Source organism: Salvelinus sp. IW2-2015, linkage group LG14 (assembly GCF_002910315.2).
Source record: "Salvelinus sp. IW2-2015 linkage group LG14, ASM291031v2, whole genome shotgun sequence".
NCBI classification, from domain to species: domain Eukaryota; kingdom Metazoa; phylum Chordata; class Actinopteri; order Salmoniformes; family Salmonidae; genus Salvelinus; species Salvelinus sp. IW2-2015.
Genome location: NC_036854.1, coordinates 36573089 through 36597119, shown reverse-complemented (window position 1 = coordinate 36597119; position 24031 = coordinate 36573089). Strand labels below are relative to the sequence as shown.

The window sequence follows — 24031 nt, the reverse complement described above, 5'->3', positions numbered from 1 at the left end:
TCTTGTCTCCGCACGTCCACCCAGGAAGGAGCAGATGGCCAAAGAGACCATCACCACACATGCACATGCACAGAGCATCACAGACACACACTATAGTCATTCAAGCTGCACACACCAGAGAACACGCAAACACTATAGTTCATCAGACTGCACCACACACAGACACACACAACATACACACAACTATAGTCATGCAAGACTGCACACACACAGACACACACAGCACACACACACAGAACTATATGTCATTCAAGACTGGCACACACACAACAGACACACACACACAACTACTATAGTCATTCAAGACTGCACACAACGCACACACACACACCACACAGCACATCACATACATTCAAGACAACCACGACACACTACACACACACACCACACACCACACACACACCACACACACACACTTACACAACACACACACACACACAACACCACACACACACTATTAGGTCTTCAAGACTGCACACCACACGACACACAACACCACACTATAGTTTTCAAGACTGCACACACAACACACACAACACACTATAGTATTCAAGAGACACACAACATCGACTCACACACACACACACACAGCATAGTCATTCAAGACTGCACACACACAGACACCACACACACACCACTATATGTCATTCAAGACTGCAGCACACACACACACACACACACACACACAACACAAAACCCCGACACACAGCAACACACACAGCACACACTGCTTAGTCTCAGATCTGCACACAACGACACAGCGAGCAGATCATATATTCATGTGCACACGATGGATTCGAACCCAATAACATGACCTTGCTTCTCCCTTTAACGAAAGCAGTGAAATCTGTTCATTTCAGTGATATTGTACTACAGCTTTCATTTTCACCATGCTTGCACACTCACCTTCAATGTCTGTGGGTGGGATGGGGGAACGAATGAATAGCACTTCACTATTGGTGTAGTGTGTGACAGACACACGCACACAAGGACACATGCGCGCGCGCGCACACACACAAACACACACACAGAATATGTCTTCATATAATAAACACCTGTTTGTTCGTTTTATTCTCTTATCTGTTGTCGCTTCCTTCTCTCATTGGGCTGGTTTGTGTCTCATGCTAACAGCATGCAGAGCATTCCTTCGTTTACCCGTTTACCTCATTAGATGCGCACCAATTAGCCAATTAGAACTCTGGAGCAGGCGCTCCGGTGGTTTTAATTAAAATCTAAGTGCAAATAAACTCTCTTTAAAAAACAACAGTGTTTCCTTTGGTCTTGGCTGTGCATGCAGAGGCAACACAATAACAACCACTTAATGAATCCTACTTAGGCTCAAGCTAATTTAGAAACAAGAATAATTTAAGCAGCTAGCAGAGAGAAGAAAAAATGAATAAACAGACACTGCAATGATATTAAAAAGAAGCCATATACATTTGTGTTTATTGTGTGATATTTACATATTTACAGTATGATACAATACTATGTGGTTATGTTCCACACTGAACTCAGATTGCACGGCTATAGGTTAGTTAGGCCACAGTGGCAGGTTGCCATGGTGTTTAGACTCCAGAATGTCAAATATAGGTACAGTAGACATATTTGGCTTCATAAATTATGTTCTAACAAGGTGAACTATARAGAGTGCCACAACTGAGAGACACAGTACAGACAGCAGACCGTTCTGTTGTTGATCAATATAACTATGGCTTCTTATCTGTAAGAAAGGGCTTTAATGGCTTGTCCATGACTACCGGTGAGATGATGGTTGTTTCAGTTACAAAAGACAAAAAATAAGTCTGTATGTGGCTGTCTGGTGGAGTAGACTGAAACACCTGAAACATCTCCTCTCTATTTTACAATATAACCGAGTATATAGTGTATATCCTATCCTGGTATGAAGATACAGTGCTGGGTTTCAACCACTTCACCGAGACAGGGACAGGGAGAGAGTACAGAGAAGCAGAGAGAGAGAGAAACAGAGAAAGAGAGTTAGATATAGAGGGCAAGATGGAGGAAGGGCATAGTAAGAGGGAGAGAGAGAAATGAACAGATTGTTGGATGTAGTGGGTGTGCTAGGTGAGGAAAGATAGTGTAGAGATCAGATCATTGATACCCTTGAGGCTTTATTCTGTTCTCTCTGGGTAGAGGATAAAGACACACACAGGGAAGGAAGAAGCCCTGCTAGTGTAAACCCTTTACCGTCGGAGTTCACCTCTCGTGGAAAAGGCGGGGGAGTAGATTACTAGATCCCATGCTTAGAAAGGCTGTTCATATCTCTCTGTGTTAGTAGATTACTAGATCCCATGCTTAGAAAGGCTGTTCATATCTCTCTGTGTTAGTAGATTACTAGATACCATGCTTCAAAAGCCTGGTTGCAACCGGAAATGTTCTCTCTGTTATGTCTATGGTGGGGCTATCATTTTAAAGGCAACTCCTAAAGCATCTCATAATGAATTCAAACAACCTCCAGTCCACACTGTCATAGGAAGAGGCCATAAGTAAAGCATGGTTGAAGGTGGAGGAGACATTCCGAGAAAGAGGTGAGGGGAAAGATGTGCTTATGCTGCTGCCATCTGGTGGTAGCTAACATGCACTGCAGTTAGAAAACAGAGTAGGGGTGGATGGGGACACTTCACAATGCAACCTGTACACACACTATCATATTCCATCAAAACAATTCAAAAATAAAAAATACATCTCTTATACACATTTCATCATATCAAGACATTATCCAGATGGCTTGCACATTAAAACAAGTAAAACACATAGTTCAGCTGGAATTTGAGCTGCCTTCACTTCAAAAAAGCATAATGCCATTGTGGTGGGAAACAGTTCAAATAAGCACAGGAGAGTCACAGGAGAGGACAGTCTTTCACTCCACTGATTCCTTACTACAGTTCAAACACTACATTTCCCAGCATTCTGAGGACCAGATTCACATCATAATCCATTTTGTGCCTCAATGACCAGCATCAACACACAAAAGAACCACAGGAAGACAGCAGAGTTGTATTCATTAGTGCACACCGTAGCAAAACAATTGAAAACGAATATGAGCGTGTATTATTGTTCAGGTAGTCCCTTCCTGTTTAAGTCTGCTTGCTCCCATTTGGTGCGTAGTGAATACCACCCAGACGACAGAGACATTGCTGAGGCATTGAATACCTCCCCTTTATAGTTATAACCCTGATGATTTCATATGTTTTGTTGCACAATATAATCTTTATAATAGTATATACATCGCGTATGTACTGTATGATCATTCAATATTATACTATGGAGTATGTATGGAAATTGAATGGGTGAACTGAAGACGGTTATGGCTGAGCCGTGTGTGCGTGCCCGTGTGTGTGTTTGTCTAGCAGCTCTCCTCCCAGACGCCACCACCTGAACTATCACCTCACAGAACTGTAATGAACACATTGTGGCATAGCATTAAACCTGTCAATCAAAGTCAGAGGGTTCAGACTATGGCATACAGATCCTGGTGCAATTGCTTTGGGACTAAAAAGCCGCATGAGTGAAAACACTGATCACATCACCTCCCATGTTCTTCTGTACTGACTATTACACTGCATTGTCTGTGGTGACTTTTACATTATTATACGGCCTGATCCGCCTGCCGGAGTGTGTTTCTGAGTGTGTTTCAGTGTGAAGTCATTGTTGCTAAATCCCTCTCATTAGAGGATTATGAAGGAAGGAAGGCACTGCCTGGAACGTCTACTGGAAACCCCCTTCCGGGGAGAGGGGAGGGGAGAGTGGAGAGAGAAAAGAGAGATAAGGAAAAGGAGAAGAAGAAAGGGAGAAAAAAAGGGGGTTAAAAGAAGAGAAAGAGAAAGGGAGAAAGAGAGAAAGGGAGAGAGGGAGTAAGAGAGAGAAAGAAAGAGAGAGGGGGTAAGAGAGAGAAATAGAGACAAAGAGAGGGAGAAAGAGAGAGAGACAAAGAGAGAGAAGAAAGAGAGAGAGACAAAGAGAGAGGGAGAAAGAGAGAGGGAGAAAGAGAGAGAGACAAAGAGAGAGAGAGAAAGAGAGAGGGGGAAAGAGAGAGAAATAGAGACAGAGAGAGAGAAAGAGAGATAGACAAAGAGAGAGGGAGAAAGAGAGAGGGAGAAAGAGAGACAAAGAGAGYGGAAGAAAGAAAGATACAGAAGACAGAGGGCTGGAGGCCCCATCAGTAGGGGTAACAGGAGACAGTGTTTACAGGCCAATCAGAGTATTCCCTTTTGTTTTCTGTCAGAAGGAAGAGAAAGAGCGGAGAGAGAAGAGAGAGAAGAGAGAGAAGAGAGAGAAGAGGGAGCGGGGGCCTCTTGCGTCCGTCGTAGGGTAGCATCACATCACTAGCTTGTTCCCTGACAAGACAGCCAGGTCCCTATCAGATCAACACACACCGACAGCCCCTAACCCAGCCTGCTGTACAGCTGGAGAGATGAGAACATGAGGGGCGGGGTGGCGATGATATCCCCCAACATCCCTCTCTCTCATCTTTTGTGTGTGTGGCAGGTTGGTATTTACTGGGATGACTCATGTACTAGAGGCAGCTCTGCAGGGTGGTCACTAGCTGCCACAGCCACAAAGTCATCAAATCCCTAATCCCTAATCTTAACCCTAACCTTAATCACACTACTAACCTTGTGCCTAACCCTAAATTAAGACGAAAAAGCGAATCTTTTTRACGATATAAACTATTTTGACCTTGTGGCTGGACCAGCTAACGAAGATCGCTCAGCTCTGCCTCCAGCACAATATTCATCCCAATAAACTGTGCGTCAACCTGTGCGTGTGTCGTGTTCAGTGGCAGAGATTGTAATCTGTGAGGATGGGTGTGGGAGGTGTTTCATGACAGTATTAGGGTTAAGTAGCTTGCTCAAGGTCACATTGACAGATTTTTATCCTTGTCGGCTTGGGGACTCGAACTAGCGACCTTTCAGCGCTCAAACCACAAGGCTACCAGCCGCCCTGTGTGTGTGTATTTGTGTGTGTGTCTCTTCTCTCTCTCTCTTTTCTCTTTCACTTTTCCAAATCCTTAGACAGTCTTAGCTATATTCTGGGTGGTGTGGACGGATGGATAAATGGATGGATGGATAGATGGATGGGCAGCATTTAAATATTTCAGCGACAACTTGCGGTAGCAGTATTGACAGAGGGAGAGAGGTGGATGTGAAGGAGAGAACTGGGTTCTGGCAAAGGTCCTTCCCCTGCTGACAACAAAGCTGTTGAAGTGGTGGAGCAGAGCAGAGAGAACCAGTCACTAGACTGTTGCAGAGAGAATCAGTCACTATACTGTTGCAGAGAGAATCAGTCACTAGACTGTTGCAGAGAGAATCAGTCACTAGTTCATCGAGAAACCCCTCTTTTCCCAAAGGTCTCTGGGACGTCGCTGACAGCCAATAGGAGGGCTGGAATCCCAGATAAGGAAGTCCCATCTCAGCAAGCTGTCAGATCAACCATAGAGGGTCCAGTACTAAACCAAACAGTATTTTTCTTTTTCACTCCTCTCCTTCTTCCACATAGGTAGATGGAAACCAGCCCACCTGCGATAAAAATAATAAAAATTATTGTTAAAAATATAGCGGTAGTGTGTGTGTGGGTGTATGTGGACTGTTGTTACACCCCCCCCCCCCACATAACCTTCAAGACGACACCTGAGTGGCTTATGATGGTGATACTTTTCAATAGGCATCTGGCCGAGTGATTATCCTATTAGCCAGTTAACCAGTTAGCTTTTTAGCCAGTTAACAAGCTAACCAGTAAGCTGAAACGAGTTAGCATGTTAGCTTATTGTCTGTGAAGGCTACAGCTGTGCAGAGATAATAGCATCCAGCAGCAGTCCTTCACCAGCCTACTTCCTCGTATTATCTGATTCACTAGAGAGAGAGAAGCTCTATTCCCACAACCACAATGGCATTTAGAGTATTGCGATACTAGCTAGCACCGATCCATCTATTCCACTCTGAAGACGGGCACAGTGCAGAGCTCTGCTCCAGAACACTGTTTAGTGATCACTAGAGCAGAGTCAACAGACAGACAGACACCAGGGCTCAATAACAGGGAACAGATCTCAGTTCTACACAGCAGCTCGAACAAACACACTCACATTATTTGAGACCCACTGGGCAACAGACGTCAGTTCAACGTCTAGTTTTCATTTCAATTTGGTTGAGTTGTCAACTTACGTGAATTCAACGTGAAATCAATAAATACATTTTACCATATCATTAAAAGTTGGGTAAAAAAATACTAAATGCCCTTTTTGAAAATCAAATACATTTTCCATATTGATGCAACGTCATCACGCAGATTTTGGGGTTGAAATGACGTGGAAACAATGTTGATTCAACCATTGTTTCCCCAGTGGGGAGCCACTCACATACATACTTCTTAGACCAATTGTCAAAGTTGGATATAGACACACACATAACTGCACACTCACACAATAACATACTTACATACATAATGCATTTGAATAGGACCTGTTCATAGGCAATATCAAACAGGGATACAGAGACCTAACCATGAGAGAAGCATTTATACCATGTTGGTATGTATATATGGTATGTACTGTATGTTGCTTGTTTTGTACTTGACTCTCTCTCCCCACCTCCCCACAGGGATAACAGATAGGTGATTGGATGGAGAGATTGATTGGCGTCTGGAGGGACCACTCACCCTGCCGCTGACCTCTCCCCTCCACCAGCCATTGGCTCCTGACTTGGTGTAGATCTTGACTATGTCTCCCTCCTGTAGAGACAGCTCTCTGGTGTCCCTGGAGCTGAAGTCATAGCGGGCTATCGCCATACCCATCACCTTAGGGGTGAACACTGTGGAGGGAGAGAAGAGAGGGAGAAAAAGAGAGAGAAGGGGAAGAGAGGGAGAGAGAAGAGAGGGAGAGAAAGAGAGAGAAGGGGAAGAGAGGGAGAGAGAAAGTGAGAAAAGCAAATAAAAGAGTAAAGAGAGAAAGAGAAAAGAAAACGAGAGGGATGATTAATCATACACTTCAAAATAAGAAGTCAGCTTCTACATAAGACCAACTCATATTTCTCTCTCACACTGAGATGGATGTTATCCTCTCTTTCACCCCAGACAGACACAGTCTGGAGGGAGATGTGGAGGCGTGCATAATCGCATCACTCTCTTCTCTCTCCCCCCTTTTCCCCCTGTCTTAGCCCAGCCCCATTTAAATAAATGATATGTGCAAAGCCAGGTCCAAATGAYGTGTCTGTTTTGATTGTGTCAACAGCATAATCCACACTCATACGTGTGGCTGGGTTGATTATAAACCAGAGCGTTTGAAGGGAGAAACACTAAAAGGTTCCTCCAATCTGTCTCTACTTGGATGCTACGTTATCTTTAACAGACCATAGACTGCATACACACACAAAAAGCCTGTTGCTCTACAATGATGTCTTCATACATTTTGTATGTGTATTGTACAGTACGTTGCTGTGATTAGACCATAGCTTTGTTTTATTATGATGCTTCAACACATCCCATCTGAAATACAGCCAGGAGAGAGAGAGAGAGAGACAGAGAGACAGAGAGACAGAGAGAGAGAGAGAGAGAGAGAAAGAGAGGCAGGCTGTGTGGGCATGTGTGTGTGTGGGTGTGTGTCTGCTGCTGCTGATGTGAAATACCTTGGCTTGTGAAGACACGGTAGAGACCGGTCTGTCTGTCTGTCTGTCTGTCTATGAGCTGCAGTCATGCAAGATAACAATGGGAAAAGACAGATATGGAACTGGAGCTGGTTAGCTCTGCTGGGTACATGGCAGGTTTGGACTGTAATACTACTGCTGCTGTGGAAAGATGCTTCACTGGCCTGACAGCTTAAATAGGGCATTTTGATTGGTCTGAAGAGGTGTCATTCAGGGTCACTGGGGTGTGATATGATGACCCAGTCAGGGTCAATCTACTTGGGCCATATCTTGATGGTAACACAAATACAAACAAACGCTATGTATGCACATGCACACACACACACCTACACACCGTACACACACCAGCATCACACACACACACACACACACACACCACACACACACACACACACACACACACACACACACACACACACACACACACACACACACACACACACACACACACACACACACACACACACACACACACACACCACACACACACACATACACACACATTCCAGCAGATGGAGGGAGCTGGGATGTGAGATGTGGCACAATGCGCATGCTAAACAGTCAGGGACCAAAATGAAAGGAGAGAAGAAAAAAAAGTGGTACCTGTACCTGACCAGAAAGGAGCGAGGAGGAGGAACAAAGCTGTAGCCGGCAGGAGTTACATACGTCAGCCCACAGAGCAATGGGCTATGGCAGGGGAGAGGAGAGGGAGAAGGAGAGGGAGAGGAGAGAGGAGAGGGAGAGGGAGGGGAGGGGAGGGGGGAGGGGAGGGAGAGGAGAGGGAGGGGAGGAGGGGAGAGGGGGGAGGGGGGAGGGAGGAGGGGAGTGGGAGGGGGAGTGGGGGGAAGGGGAGGGAGGGGAGAAAGCAGGGAGAGGGAGTGGAGGGGAAGAGAGGAGAAAGGGAGAAAGCGGGTAGAGGAGTGGAGGGGAAGAGGGGAGGAAAGGGAGAAAGCAGGGTAGAGGAGTGGAGGGAAGAGGGGAGAAAGGGAGAAAGCAAGGTAGAGGAGTGGAGGAAGAGGGAGGGTAGCATAAAGGAGAGAGAGCGAAGGGAAAGCATGTTAATCCCAACTCAAAGTTTACAGGCAAAAGAAGTAGCTGGCAGCAGAACAGTGCAGTTTGATAAGACATGAAAATATCCTCTGACCAGAAACCCAAACAACCACAGCAACTTCACTGAGCTAAATGATTGTCCCCGTAGAATGCTCTGCTGGACTACTTTCCATTCTATTCAAAAACCCATCCAGGACAGAACTGAAATTCAAATCAGATACTTGAAAATGTCCATCCTTTTATGAATGTGTTGATTTCCGATAAATGGACACGTTGATTTATTTAATTAAACATACAGTACATTTTTCAAACGCTGCCCATTCATATTTTATGAGATATTGAATTGACATTAATAGCATTGAAATGAAATTTACCCAACTGTGTTTCTTGTGTCCAGACTGTGTGTGTGCGTGTTTACCCCCTCTCAAGCACCCTGCCACCCCATGCACCTGCTATCCGCTCTGCAGTTCTGGCCCTCATCCTGCTACCATATGAATCCCCGTCTGACCAGCAGGCCCAGAGCAATGCAACAGAGCTGATGTCAACCATGCAATATGTTTACCTCGCTCACAGTCACAGGCCTAGTAACTGCTGCATATACAGCCCCACACAGAGACATTTTATTTATGTAGCCACCGCTGCCTATCCATACTAACAACCCACTGTCTGCTGTGTTGGGTCATAATCATATGAATACGAACTTCATACACACACACACACACACACACACACACACACACACACACACACACACACACACACACACACACACACACACACACACACACACACACACACACACACACACACACACACACACACACACACACACACACACACACACACACCACACACACCACACACACCACCACACACACACACACACACACACACACACACACACACACCACACACGAGTGTGCAGGCACGCAAGCAACATACACCAACCAGACTCCCTGGTCAACTCTTGCAAGCATATCCTCAAAAAATTGATATTAGAAGAAGCTCATTGAAAGCCTGGTTTCTATCACAGGAGGAAGATCAGAGGAGAAATCTGATGAGCATTTAATATCTGTAGGTATAATCTCTCTCTCCTCTGCAGGAAATATGTTTCCATACGACCGCATACTGTGTCCTCTGAGGAGCCAGCTTCCTCTAGACACATACTATAATGCAGGTAATAACCTACATATTACCCATGTGTGATGGATCACCAGCGATGCTATGGTCCTCAAGATAGTTGATTAAGGTTGTCAATTCCAGTAACTTTCTCCAAATTCCCTGGTTTGCCAATTTTCCTGTTATTCCATGTCCTGCTTATTCCATCCTGCTTATTCCATTTTTCCAACTGGGAAGTCTGATGCTGCTAGGGTTGATTTTGTATAAATCAACAGGGACCAGGAGGGTTTTGAGATATGCAGACATACAACAGCAGAGTCATGTCCAAAACAGAACATCAACTGCGTTGGCATTTCAGCCATGCTGATAGAAATGAACAACTACACAAAAGAGTGATTTACAAGTAAAGAATGGAGCTGAATTCTATGAGTTGGGGCCTTAGAGAGGATGAACGAGAAGGAGAGAGGATGAGAGAGGATGAGAGAGAAGGAGAGAGAAGGAGAGAGAGATGAGAGAGAATGAGAGAGAAGGAGAGAGGATGGAGAGAGGAGGAGAGAGAAGGAGAGAGGATGCGAGAGAAGGAGAGAATGAGAGAAAAGGAGAGAGGTTGAGAGAGGATGAGAGAGGAGAGAGGATGAGAGAGGATGAGAGAGAAGGAGAGAGGATGAGAGAGGATGAGAGAGAAGGAGAGAGGATGAGAGATAAGGAAGAGAAGGAGGAGGATGAGAGAGAAAGAGAGAGGATGGGAGAGAATGAGAGAGGATGAGAGAGAAGAGAGAAGGAGAGAGGATGAGAGAGAAGGAGAGAATGAGAGAGGAGAGGATGAGAGAGAAGGAGAGAGGAGGAGAGAGGATGAGAGAGAAGGAGAGATAACAAAAAGAGAGAGAGAGAYAAAAAAACAGGTTGGAATTCAATTATCTCAGTGAGGGACGAGTTGTTTTCCATCCTTCCTCTCTGTATGTGTGTTTGTTTTTAGGCCGAGAGACATTCGAGAGCCATTTGAGTGACAAGCGGAATGAAAAGTGAGACATGCAGCATCCAGCTTCTGACTCACAAAGATCCTCTGCCTTTCGGTTCTGTTGTGTTTCCCCAGCACTTGCAACACGACCTTCAGCGAATCCTGGGAGTTTTTCTTGCGCTTTTCACACGGTGACATATGGTGCTACAATGAAATCTAATCTCAGCACTGATTGCGATGCGTCATAAACTCTCCATCAACCCCAGAGAGAGGCTCCAGTGTCGGGTACTGCATTTAACCCCTTCCTCACCACTGGGATCCAACATGCCACGTCTTATCCATGCTGTACCAGCAGTACAGGACTATACAGTATTCATGATGTACAGTAACACAGTGCTACTAACACCGTTTTAACTGACAGGGACCACCACTACATTCTGACTCCGATTGAGAATCACTTCTATTAAAACTAGAACTAGAAACAGATTCAGAACCATCCAGTCCACAAACTAGTCCACAAAACCAGTCCACACACCAGTCCACAAACCAGTCCACAAAATCAGTCCACAAACCAGTCCACAAACTAGTCCACAAAACCAGTCCACACACCAGTCCACAAAATCTGTCCACAAACTCGTCCACAAAACCAGTCCACACACCAGTCCACACACCAGTCCACAAACTAGTCCACAAAACCAGTCCACACACCAATCCACAAACTAGTCCACAAAACCAGTCCACAAAATCTGCCCACAAACCAGTTCACACACCAGTCKAAAAAATCWGTCCACAAACCAGTCCACAAACCAGTTCACAAACCAGTCCACAAACCTGTTCACAAACCAGACCACAAACCAGTCCACACATCAGTTCACAAACCAGTTCACAAGCTAGTCCACAAACCAGTCCACACATCAGTTCACAAACCAGTCCACACACCAGTCCACACACCAATCCACAAACCAGTTCACAAACCAGTCCCAAAAAAAGTTCACAAACCAGTTCACACACCAGTTCACAAACCAGTCCAAAAAACAGTTCACAAACCAGTCCACAAACATGTTCACAAACCAATCCATAAACCAGTCCACAAATCAGTCCACATACCAGTCCACAAACCAGTCCACAAACCTGTTCACAAACCAGACCACACACCAGTCCACAAATCAGTTCACAAAGCAGTCCACAAACCAGTCCACACATCAGTTCACAAACCAGTTCACAAGCTAGTCCACAAACCAGTCCACACATCAGTTTACAAACCAGTCCACACACCAGTCCACACACCAATCCACAAACCAGTTCACAAACCAGTCCAAAAAAAGGTTCACAAACCAGTTCACACACCAGTTCACAAACCAGTCCAAAAAACAGTTCACAAACCAGTCCACAAACATGTTCACAAACCAATCCAAAAACCAGTCCACAAATCAGTCCACATACCAGTCCACACACCAGTCCACAAACCAGTTCACAAACCAGTCCACAAACCAGTCCACAAACCAGTTCACAAACCACTCCACAAACCAGTTCACAAACCAGTCCACAAACCAGTCCACAAACCAGTTCACAAACCAGTTCACACACAAGTTCATACAACAGTCTACAAATCAGTTCACACACCAGTCCGCAAACCAGTCCACAAACCAGTCCACGAACCAGTCCACACATCAGTTCACAAACCAGTCCACACACCAGTTCACAAGCTAGCCCACAAACCAGTCCACACATCAGTTCACAAACCAGTCCACACACTAGTCCACAAACCAGTTCACAAACCAGTTCACAAGCCTTCCCCAAACCAGTCCACAAACCAGTTCACACACAAGTTCACACACCAGTCCACACACCAGTCCACACCAGTCCACAAACCAGTTCACAAACCAGTTCACAAACCAGTCCACACACCAGTCCACACACCAGTCCACACACCAGTACCATAAACCAGTCCACAAACCAGTTCACACACCAGTCCACACACCAGTCCACAAACCAGTCCACAAACCAGTTCACACAACAAGCTCACACACTAGTCCACACCAGTCCACAAACCAGTTCACAAACCAGTCCACAACCCAGTTCACAAACCAGTCCACAAACCAGTCCACACACTAGTCCACACACCAGTCCACAAATCAGTCCACAAACCAGTCCACAAACCAGTCCACACACCACAGAAAGTGTCAGATACTATACACTATTTGATTATAATACACATTTTTGAGCCAATGTCTTGCTCATTTCACTATACAACTATTCCAAAACAAACTGTTCAAAATGTCATTTGTTTCGTCATACAACATATTATAAGCAACAAAAACGACCAGCTAATGACTAATTAAATCTGCCAATGAGAGATTGAAATTGGAGCAATCATAATCATCCTGTGAAACACCTGTCCTCTCTCCAGGTGTGTTGCTGTGCTCACAGTGAAATGTCACCCAGCACACACTCTTTACCCAAGACTTATCAGTCAGCTATCGCAGCCATAGCAACACCATTCTAAGCCAGGTTTCTGTGGTACTGTTCATAACAAACTCTCCTTTTTTTCAACCAAACCTGTTTCTAGAACTGCCACTAGACCTGCATCCCTTCACTAGACAGTAAAAAGAAAGAGCAGTATACAGTATAATTCATATTTTCACTGTCTCAGCAAAGAGCTTACCCAAAACAAAAGCATGCATGAATGTACCTAGCCAACTATCTCTCCTGGGAGGTTAGTATTCAGCGTCATGGTAGGCAGTCATCACATCACTGAATCGAAATTCAGTGATGAAGAGTTTGATTGTTATTTGCAGGTCCTGACTACAGACCTAAAGGAGGCAGTGCCTTAATGTGTACACTCTTTGAAAAAAGGGTTCCAAAAGGGTTCTGCGGCTGTCCCCATAGGAGAACCATTATAGGTTCCAGATAGAAACCTTTTTACATCCAGGAAGAACTCTTTTGGGTTCCATGTAGAACCCTCTGTGGAAGGGTTCTACATGGAACCCAAAATGGTTCTACTTGGGACCAAAAGGGTTCTACCTGGAGCCAAAAGGGGTTCTTCAAAGGGTTCTCCTATAGGGACAGACGAATAACCCTTTTTGGTTCTAGATAGCACCTTTTTTTCTAAGAGTGTAGTGTTGTACTGTGTTCATGTTGTGTTGTGTATGTAGTGTTGTACTGTGTTCGTGTTGTGTTGTGTATGTAGTGTTGTGCTGTGTTCATGTTGTGTTGTGTATGTAGTGTTGTACTGTGTTCGTGTTGTGTTGTGAAAGTGGTGGTGTTTTTATACTCACTGTTTCCTCCAGGTCTGTTGGTGTGGAGCATAGCAGCATTCTCCTGCTCTCTGTAGGGGAACTGCAGTGTGGTGTCCAGGCTTCTGAAGCCTTCCCTCAATGAATGGTGTTTGTAGTACTCAATTAGTTCCTGTAACACACACACACACACCCACACACACACACCACACACACACACACACACACACACACACACACACACACACACACACACACACACACAACACACACACCACACACACACACACACCACACACACACACACACATTCTCACAGTTAGCCAAATAGCCTCACACAACAACACCATTGGCATGAAAATTATTTATGAAAAAATAGTAGTGTGCTCTATTTAATTCTAAATCTGTTTTAAAATGTCCTCTGTCCAATACCAATTAAATGAAAACAACAAAATTATTAACTTAATATGAAGATTAAAAGTTTGGGTGAAATAAAAGTAGCATACACATACAGAGTAGGACTAACAGTAAAATGTCATTCTAACCGCAGCTGAAGGAAACACAATCCTGGGTGAATAGAAGGGAGAGAACTCATCCAATCCACCCTGGACCGATCCCTGTCTATAACTCTCTACAAGGCCTACGGGCAGTGAAGTAAATCACACCAGTAATCCACCTCTAATCAGAGCTATTTTCACACAGCAAGGGGCTAAAAATAAATTCATGTTTTGACATTTAATTAAAGAAACGCTGAGTGATTTATTTATGTGCGAAATGTAGACGTGGTGCTATGAAAGGGAAACAGACTCACTAATATACTCCTGGAAATGCAGAGGTGGTGCTATGAAAGGGAAACAGACTCACTAATATACTCCTGAACTTCTTGTTCTCTGCGATGTGGAAGCAGGCATCTCTGGTCAGGATCTTGATGTGCTTCACGTCATTGTTGTACCTGTGGGCCATGAATAAGAGATGAGTGTAATGTTCTGCTGATCATTGAGATCGATCCCCCAGTAGACCCATGCGGAGTGACCGCTGCCATGGTAATGCATGGGCCCAAAGGTTTCTGCAGCCTGGTCTCATAGACTACACYTTACATAGTAACTGTAAACCATGGACACGCAAATTAGTATGAAATGTTACGAATGGTATGTTTACATAAAACAGAAGATTAATTAAGGCAAAAACAAAAGGAGGGTGAATGGTAGGGTTGGATGGGTGTGCATATAACGCAAACGTCTAGCAACCCAAAAGTTGCGTGTTTGAATCGCTGCATGGACAACTTTAGCATTTCAGCTAATTAGCAACTTTTCAACTACTTGCTACTTTTTAAAATTACTTTGATACTATTTAGCATGTTAGCTAACCTTTCCCCTAATCCTAACCCTAACCTTAACCCTTTCAGCTGACCCTTCCCCTAAACCTAACCTTAACCCTTTAACCTAATTCCTAACCTTAACCCTAACCTTTGGGTTCGGATTTCTAAACTTTAAAAATTGTTAATCATCAGTTATACTGGAGACATGAGGGGTGCCAAAGTCTGGGTCTACACCAGAAGTGAATGGTTATCTGTAGGTGYAAGGTATATATATGGTGGATGTAATTAAGCTTGGAATGTATTGAGTAKAGGAAATATAATCACATGTTGGCAGGCACTGATAAGGATGGAGAGCTGTGGATTAGTGAGAAAGGGGGTCGAGGTCAGGTCAGGTCACCTTAAGGGAGAAGGAACAGTTTGTGGCCCGTATCACTTACAGTTGAAGTCGGAAGTTTACATACACCTTAGCCAAATACATTTAAACTCAGTTTTTCACAGTTCCTGACACTTAATCCTAGTAAAAAGTCCCTGTCTTAGGTCAGTTAGTATCACCACTTTATTTTAAGAGTGTGAAATGTCAGAATAATAGTAGAGAGAATGATTTATTTCAGCTTTTATTTCTTTTGCCACAACTTTGGAAGTATGCTTGGGGTCATTGTCCATTTGGAAGACCAATTTGCCACCAAGCTTTAACTTCCTGACTGATGTCTTGAGATGTTGCTTCAATATATCCACATAATTTTCCTGCCTCATGATGCCATCTATGTTGTGACGTGCACCAATCCCTCCTGCAGGAAAGCACACCCACAACATGATGCTGCCACCCCCATGCTTCACGGTTGGGATGGTGTTCTTCGGCTTGCAAGCCTCCCCCTTTTTCCTCCAAACATAACGATGGTCACTATGGCCAAACAATTCTATTTTTGTTTCATCAGACCAGAGGACATTTCCAGACTACAGTTGCAAACCGTAGTCTGGCATTTTTGTGGCGGTTTTGGAGCAGTGGCTTCTTCCTTGCTGAGCGGCCTTTCAGGTTATGTCGATATAGGACTCGTTTTACTGTGGATATAGATCTTTGGTACTGTTTCCTCCAGCATCTTCACAGGTCATTTGCTGTTGTTCTGGGATTGATTTGCACTTTTCGCACCAAAGTAGTTATTCTCTAGGAGACAGAACGCGTCTCTTCTGAGCGGTATGACGGCTGCGTGGTCCCATGGTGTTTATACTTGCGTACTATTGTTTGTACAGATGAACGTGGTACCTTCAGGCGTTTGGAAATTGCTCCCAAGGATGAACCAGACTTGTGGAGGTCTGCAATTTTTTTTCTGGGGTCTTGGCTGATTTCTTTTGATTTTCCCATGATGTCAAGCAAAAAGGCACTGAGTTTGAAGGTAGGCCTTAAAATACATCCACAGGTACACCTCCAATTGACTCAAATMATGTCAATTAGCTTATCAGAAGCTTCTAAAGCCATGACCAAATTTTCTGGAATTTTCCAAGCTGTTTAAAGGCACAGTCAGCTTACTATATGTAAACTTCTGACCCACTGGAATTGTGATGCAGTGAATTATAAGTGAAATAATCTGTCTGTAAACAATTGTTGTAAAAACGACTTGTGTCATGCACAAAGTATATGTCCTAACCGACTTGCCAAAACTATAGTTTGTTAACAAGAAATTTGTGCAGTGGTTGAAAAATGAGTTTTAATGACTCCAACCTAAGTGTATGTAAACTTCCAACTTCAACTGTAACTTCCTGCCTAGTAATAAAGATGTCATGTTTAGAGAGAAGGAGGAGACTCCACCAAAATTGGGGTATATATTACCACTTGTGGAAATATGTATATGTCTTATGCAGCTGTATGACCCAATGGGAGAACAAACGTGGTTTAACCTGTTTGGGCTAGGGGGCAGCATTTTCACGTTTGGATGAAAAGCGTGCACAGAGTAAACTGCCTGCTACTCAGTCCCAGTTGATAATATATGCATATCATTAGTAGATTTGGATAGAATACACTCTGAAGTTTAGTGGGAAATCTGAGGTTTGTAGTTTTTCAACTCTTGGCCTATCGAATACATCGTGTCTATGGGGTCATATTGCACTTCCTAAGGCTTCCTTAGATGTCAACAGTCTTTAGAKCCTTGTTTGATGCTTCTACTGTGAAGTGGGAGCGAATGAGAGGGGATTGAGTAAGGTCTCTCCCAGAGTGCCACGAGCTAGTTAGCTTGCGTTCCATTGCATTTCTGAAAACAAAAGAAATTCTCCGGTTGGAACATTATTGAAGATTTATGTTAAAAACATCCTAAAGATTGATTCTATACTTCGTTTGACATGTTTCTACGGACTGTAACGGAACTTTTTGACTTTGTCTGGACCTAATGATCACGCGTCATGAATTTGGAATACTGAGCTAAACGCGCTAACAAAAAGGAGGTATTTGGACATAAATGATGAACTTTATCGAACAAATCAAACATTTATTGTGGAACTGGGATTCCTGGGAGTGCATTCTGATGAAGATCATCAAAGGTAAGTGAATATTTATAATGCTATTTCTGACTTCTGCTGACTCCAACATGGCGGATATCTGTTTGGGTTGTGTTGGTCTCTGAGCGCCGTACTCAGATTATTGCATGGTTTGCTTTTTCCGTAATTAAATCTGACACAGCGGTTGCATTAAGGAGAAGTATATCTTTAATTCTGTGAATACACTTGTATCTTTTATCAATGTTTTATTATGAGTATTTTCTGTACAATGTGATGTGGCTCTGTGCAAATTCACGGATGCTTTTGCGCAAAGCTCAAATGTAAACTGAGGTTTTTTGGATATAATATGAACTTGATCGAACAAACATACATGTATTGTGTAACATGTTGTCCCGGGAGTGTCATCTGATGAAGAATATCAAAGGTTAGTGATTAATTTTATCTCTATTTCTGCTTTTTGTGACTCCTCTCTTTGGTTGGAAAATCGCTGTATGCTTTCTGTGACTAGTTGCTGACCTAACATAATGATATGTTCTGCTTTCGCCAAAAAGCCTTTTTGAAATCGGACACTGTGGTTGGATTAACGAGAATTTTATGTTAAAATGGTGTCTAATACTTGTATGTTTGAGAAATTTGAATTATGAGATTTCTGTTGATTGAATTTGGCGCCCTGCAATTTCATTGGCTGTTGGCTAGCGGAACCCCGTTCATAGACAGATTAAGCTTTACTAATCGTCCGTGAGTTTTAATAGGTTCATTTAGAACCTGAAACCCTAACCCTATAACCTAGCTAACATTAGCCAGATAGCTAAAGTTAGCGTTAGCCCCCTAGCTAATGTTAGCCACAACAAATGAGAATTTGTAACATATCATACTAACTGTAATTCGTAACATATCATATGAAATGGATGATGGATACCCACAAATGAATACATACCATACGAAATGTAACATATCATACGAAATGCCCTGAGACCAGGTTGGGTTTCTGACACATGAGTGATGGAGAGAGGGGTGTGTGAGTGTGTGTGTGTGTGTATGTGTGTAGACGTCGATAGACAGGGGCACCATTCCTCATTACTAGTTGGTATTCAAGGGACGAGGGGAGGGGGCTGATGGAAGGGCAGTCGCCCCCATTTAGAAGGTCTCAGCAGGGCAGAGTGGGGCAGGGAGGAGGGGAGGGTATGGAGGGTATAGAGACACAGAGCCAATAGCGTCAGCCCCTTTGTCTGTCTCTCTCAAAGAAAGCCCTGTCCTCTCTTGATCTCTATTAGTCTCCATTATTATCCTCTTATCACCCTCTTAGAGCCGTAATCCCCCAATAATATGGCCTAATCCATATTCTACGCACCAAAACAAACCCCAGTGACGGGCCTATTGTACATTGAAATGCCAGAGCTTAATTTAGACTGACTGGACCCTCTTGGCTGGAGTCGCTGTAGCTTGTGGAAGAAAGGCGGCAGGGCCTCAATAACACAGCAGTGTGATGCAGAGGGAGCCAAGGATAGGGCATTGTCTGTTTCAAACACTTTCTTAATGTAGTTTCCACATAGATACAGAGTTTTCTTTTTTCTCTTTTTCTCTCGTTTTCTTTGTGATGGTTTAAATAACCTTGAGCAGGCTGTCTAACAGTCTCTCTGGGTCTCTTCACTAGTGCTGCAGCGGCATGCTTCGCACGCAAGCAATTAAGACTTCAGCTCTGGTGGAAATGGAAGGCATTGAAAAGCTCTGCCTTCGTAAGAGAGGAAAAAGGAGGAGATGAATTAAGTGGAGTTGAAGGGAACGTTTCAAGCAGCCTCTCAGCGCAGCTCTCTCTCTCTCTCTCTCTCTCTCTCTCTCTCTCTCTCTCTCTCTCTTTCTCTCTCTCTCTCTCTCTCTCTCTCTCTCTCTTCTCTCTCTCTAGGGTGCAGGTAGCCTAGCGGTTAGAGCGTTGGGCCTGTAACTGAAAGATCACTAGTTTGAATAATCTGCTGACGTGCCCTTGAGCAAGGCACTTAAACCTAGAACTATGTACTCGGTACTATGTACCTAGTACTATGGCTGACCTTGTAAAACAACACTGCACCTATCCGTATGTGACAATTAAACATCTTGTTTTTTTACCCTGCATATCATTGGCATGTTCCAACCTGTCTGAACATTACAGGACCGTAATCTGTCTATCTACAGCATACAAACAGCTGGGGGGACTGAAATGATACAGTGATAACACACAGAAGTGTTATTTTCCATCTACCCACATGGGGTTTACATGTGCTTGCAGCAATGCTACGCAGCACGTAAAAAAATACCACTCTACTGTAGCACTCATTTATCAGAATCGTAACTCCTGCACGCCTCACCTCATTGTTGTAATTATTTTGTAAATTACTTTTTATGCACAATCAATGCATGTATTGTCCAATGCCGTCCTTCAGCCCATGCACTTATCCAGAGCAGAGCAACATACAGTACAGTCTGTGCAGAAAGTCAATGGTAGGACTGAACCAGCATCTCACTAGCACTGACAGAACCAATATTTAACGCAAGCTTTAAGATGACTATTTGCAGGTGTGACTGTGCTGTGCTATACTGTGTGTGCTGTGCTGAGCTGTGTTGTACTGTGCTATGCTATTCTGTGTTGTACTGTGCTATGCTATACTGTGCTATGCTATTTCTGTGTTGTACTGTGCTATGCTATTCTGTGTTGTACTGTGCTGTACTGTGCTGGTGCTGTGCTGTGCTGTGCTGTGCTGTGCTGTGTGTGCGTGTGCTGTATGTGACTGTGCTGTAGTATTACTGTGCTGTGCTGTGCTGAGTGTGTTGTACTGTGCTGATGCTATACTGTGTTGTACTGTGCTTATGCTATCGTGTTGTACTGTGCTGTACTGCTGTTGCTGGGCTGAGCTGTGTGTGCTGTGTTGCGTGTATGCTGTACTGTGGCTGTACTGTACTGTGCTGTCTGTACTGTACTGTCTGTACTGTGTCTGTGCTGTATGTGTACCTGTGCTGTACTGTGCTATACTGTACTGTGCTGTGTATATGGTACTGCTGTATGTGCTGTACTGTGTGTGCTGTGATGATACTGTCTTAGCTGTACTGTGCATGCTGTACTGTGCCATGCTGTACTGTGCTGTGCCATGCTGTACTGTGCTGTGCCATGCTGTACTTCTGTGCCTGTACCATGCTGTACTGTATGTGCCATGCTGTACTGTACTGTGCCATGTACTTGTACTGTGCCATGCTGTACTGTACTTGTGCTGTACATGTGCTGTACTGTGCCATGCTGTACTGTGCTGTATGCATGCTTGTACTGTGCTGTACCATGCTGTACTGTACTGTACCATGCGTCCATGCTGTACTGTACTGTGCATGCTGTAACTGTACTGTGCCATGCTGTACTGTACTGTCCATGCTGTACTGTACTGTGCTGTACCATGCTGTACTGTGCTGTACATGCTTGTACATGCTGTACTGTACTGTGCCATGCTGTACTGTACTGTGCCATGCTGTATGTACTGTGCTGTCATGCTGTACTGTGGCTGTGCATGCTGACTGTACTGTCTGTACCATGCTGTCTGTACTGTTGCACTGTATGTCTGTGGCTGCTGTACTGTGTTGTGCCATGCTGTACTGTACTGTGCCATGCTGTACTGTACTGTGCATGCTGTACTGGTGGCTGTGAGCTGTATGTACTGTACATGCTGTACTGTATGTGCCATGCTGTACTGTACTGTCATGCACACATGCTGTACTGTACTGTGCCATGCTGTACTGTGCTGTACCGTGCTGTACCATGCTGTATGTGTGACATGCTGTACTGTGCTGTACATCTGTACTGTGCTGTACCATGCTGTACTGTACATGCTGTACTGTGCTGTGCCGTGCTGTAGATGCTTTATGCTGTACTGTGCTGTACTGTGCTGTACATGCTTACTGTGCTGTACCGTGCTGTACATGCTGTACTGTCTGTCGATGCTGTATGTGATGTCATGCTGACTGTGCTGTGCATGCTGTACTGTGATCTGTACTGGGCGCTGTCATGCTGTACTGTAACTGTATTCATGCTGTATGCTGTGCCTGCTGTTGTACTGTGCTGGTACAATGCTGTCGTACTGTGGCTGTACTATGCTGTACTGTACTGCTGTACTCTGCTGTGGCATCTGTACTGTGCTGTACCATGCTGTACTGTACCATGCTGTACTGTGCTGTACCATGCTTTCTGTACTGTGCATTGCTGTACTGTACTGTGCCATGCTGTACTGGTAGCTGTGCCATGCTGTACTGTACTGTGCACTGCTGGTACTGTGCTGTACCAGCTGTACTTGTGCTGTCCATGCGTGTACTGTACTGTGTGTCCATGCTGTAACTGTGCTGTACATGCTGTACTGTACTGTGCCAGCTGTATGCTGTACTGTGGCCATGCTGTACTGTGCTGTACCATGCTGTACTGTGCTGTACCATGCTGTACTGGTACCTGCTGTATGTACAGCGTACTGTACTGTACCATGCTGTACTGTGCTGTACCATGTTGTCACTTACTTTGATGCTGATGGCGTACTCTGTGAACTCGCGGTCGGTGGCGGACCAGTGGTGCTGTTCCCTCTGTTGATCAGCTCTGCCCTCAGCTGAAGTCTCTCATGGGCCAGCAAACCTACAGTCCAGGAGGCACTGGCAGGTTAACTATAATTATACATACACAGGTAGCACGTACAGTATGATACCTGTAACTGCCTCCGAGGAGATAAATTAAGCAGCATTCATTGAATTGAATAGGGGGGTAGATATACTGAGAACACAGAGGAATCTTAGTGACAGAAAAACTACCAAACAGTCTACCTACACTCACAATAATGATTTTACTAAACTATAGCCTACATTAACTAACAACCACATATTTATTCTTATGTACTTATTATTATTCTACAACAATTTTATATTGATTACAATTAATGGTAATGGTACTTGATAATTAATGGTGTGGTAACTTGATAATTAATGGTGTGGGTATTTGAGTTCATTATCATGCATTTTTGTATTCAAGTTTGGTGAGGTCAGGCGACGTGAACATACCAAGGTGTGTGGAGTAGTCGACAAGGTTTGGGGACCTGGGGGTAGAGAGAGAGAGAGAGGAGAAGAGAGCGAGAGAGAGAGGGAGAAGAGAGAGAGAGAGGAGGATACAGAGGAGAGAGCAGCACGTGAACCATTGTTCTTTTCATTCCAATGGATTCCACCCAACCTCAAGTTCACTTTTATCCATCTAAGTCATTAAAGCATTTATTTTCCCCTATTGGCAAACTAAGTCAACTGTAGTCTATTTTCTGCCGGTAGTCCGGGCTACCCTAGATACGTTTAAACGTCATGTTTTTATTTTTTCGTAAACAGGTGGTGTGGTGGTTCTTATGACCCCAATGAAGTAGGATAATGTACTTGTTATCTTTATGATGGTGTAAGCATTCAGATAGCACTGTAGCTCATCTACTCTGTGTCGTTGTAAAAGTCCATCGATGCAGCTGCTGAGCATGTGAATGTCATATTGTCAGACTAAGAACAGACACATTACAGGAGGAGGGAAGGAGTGGAGAGGAGGAGGAGGAYGGAAGGAGAGGAGAGGAGGAGGAGGAGGGAACACATTACAGCAATGTGGATTCTGAAGGAACATGATGTCCAGTGATACAGTCAAGTCATAAAGGTTTCATTCAAAATACACTCAATTTAGTTTTACAAGCAAATGTTTCAAATGCATTTAGTAATAGATAGCCTAGGACAGCATTTTCCAAACTCGGTCCTGTGGACCACACGGGTTGTAAGTTCTTTCCATTAGTACTACACAGCTGATTCAATAGTCAACTCATCATCAAGGTAAGAAGTGTGAAATTACACAGTGAAGTATCTAAACTGTCTTTTTAATTCAACTGTTTAATTAAATACTGTAGCTAAAGCTACATTCGCTATCTGCTTTTAACATAATCAGGTAAAATCACCTAGAGTTTCCTCAAACATAAACTGCCTGTCAATCATCTCAGTGTCAGTTTCACCACCTGAAAGAATATGTTCATCTGCCTGCTTACTCACCCGCGCGTCTACTCTACTGCTGCAACAACACTTCTAACATGGGTGCTTAGTGCTTAGCTTACACATGGACACGGCTTCACGGCGTCACTTGGAAAGAAGCCGACCTCTCTCGTCGTCAGAATTTTGCCCTGAAACCACAGCAGAGAGAGAGAGA

At 44.1% G+C, this 24031-nt stretch overlaps 1 pseudogene; it reads right to left on the bottom strand.

Annotated features, from left to right (window-relative positions):
• Positions 1–1418: 1418 nt before the first annotated feature.
• Positions 1419–24031, bottom strand: part of LOC111973555 (guanine nucleotide exchange factor VAV3-like) — a 138901-nt pseudogene continuing 116288 nt past the window's right edge.